Raw genomic sequence first — 1,555 nt, forward strand, 5'->3', positions numbered from 1 at the left:
CGCACACGCACGTACACGGACCGTTACACGGACCCGTGAACGGGCTGTACGTGGACACGGGAAAAAAGTGGCCGACGCCCGTCGTGGACGGAACCGGACGCGCGCCATGGAAAACTGGGCAAAACCACGTACGAGGCACACACACGTACACGGACCCGTGAACGGGCTGTACGTGGACACGGGGAAAAAGGGGCCGACCCCCGTCGTGGACGGAACGTGACGTGCGCACATGGAAACCTGGGCAAAACCACGTACGAGGCACACACATACACGGACCCGTGAACGGGCTGTACGTGGACACGGGAAAAAAGTGGCCGACGCCCGTCGTGGACGGAACCGGACGCGCGCCATGGAAAACTGGGCAAAACCACGTACGAGGCACACACACGTACACGGACCCGTGAACGGGCGGTACGTGGACACGGGAAAAAAGTGGGCGACGCCCGTCGTGGACGGAACCGGACGCACGCCATGGAAAACTGGGCAAAAACACGTACGACGCACACACACGTACACGGACCCGTGAACGGGCTGCACGTGCACGGACCGTTACACGTACACGGACCCGTGAACGGGCGGTACGTGGACACGCACGTACACGGACACGTGAACGGGTACGAGAGGTCCGGGAGAAAAAAAGGCCCATACGCCATGGAAACCGGGTCAAAACTAGCTAATGATGGTCAAGAAACGGTGCCATGGCAGCGAAAACATGTCTCATGGCAGAAAAACGCTGCCACGGCGGCGTTTCAAAACAGTGTACCCCTCCTTCACAAACTGAAGGGCAGGGGTCCCAATGGGGGCTAAAACCCTCGGGTATAGTAGGGAGGAGGGGTCCTTCCTGGTGGGCGTACGGAACACGGTTGGTTTTTCTTAGGAAAAACACCCGTTTTCTCGTACGCCCATCCTTTCCCAACGTTGCCTCGGATGTCCCGTCGTTATGCCATCACGAAGGTGCTGGCCCGGTCCCATGTACGTCTCGTGAGAAATCCTGACCCTACAGCCGAACGTGGCTCGGGAAACAGGAAAGTACCCCGTTACGTACACGTTCCGACCGACGGTAAACAGTCGCAACGGTGTGCCTCGAATGTCGCCTCCGGAAAACCGTTGCCCCCCGGGGGCAACGTCATCGCTGTCCCGGTCCCCTGTACGTCTCAAGTGAAATTCTGACCCAACAGCCGAATGCGGCTCGGGAAACAGGAAAGTAGCCCGTTTCGTGCACGTTAAGACCGTCGGACAACGTTGCACCGACGTCCCGATTAAGTTGCCTTCGGAAAATCGTTGCATTCGTAACTTTATTGCTGCGGGTGTGACACACGCGTGATTTGGCCTTGCAGGACGCCTTCGTGCAAGTGATCCTCCCGTGCTCTGCACGGGCGGAGGCTTGGTTGGTTTGACCGCTTGTTGGCTACTAAGCGCATGAGTAGCTTTGGACCCGTGTCTGCCGGTAGATCCCCCGTTGTACTGCGGCCGACTACCGGCGCCGTGTCCCGTCCCTTGTGTGGCTTTGAATCGCTGGATTAACAGTGCTTGCGTGCTAGTACCCGACCTACGG

Source organism: Aegilops tauschii, unplaced genomic scaffold, assembly GCF_002575655.3.
Source record: "Aegilops tauschii subsp. strangulata cultivar AL8/78 unplaced genomic scaffold, Aet v6.0 ptg000904l_obj, whole genome shotgun sequence".
Taxonomy (NCBI): domain Eukaryota; kingdom Viridiplantae; phylum Streptophyta; class Magnoliopsida; order Poales; family Poaceae; genus Aegilops; species Aegilops tauschii.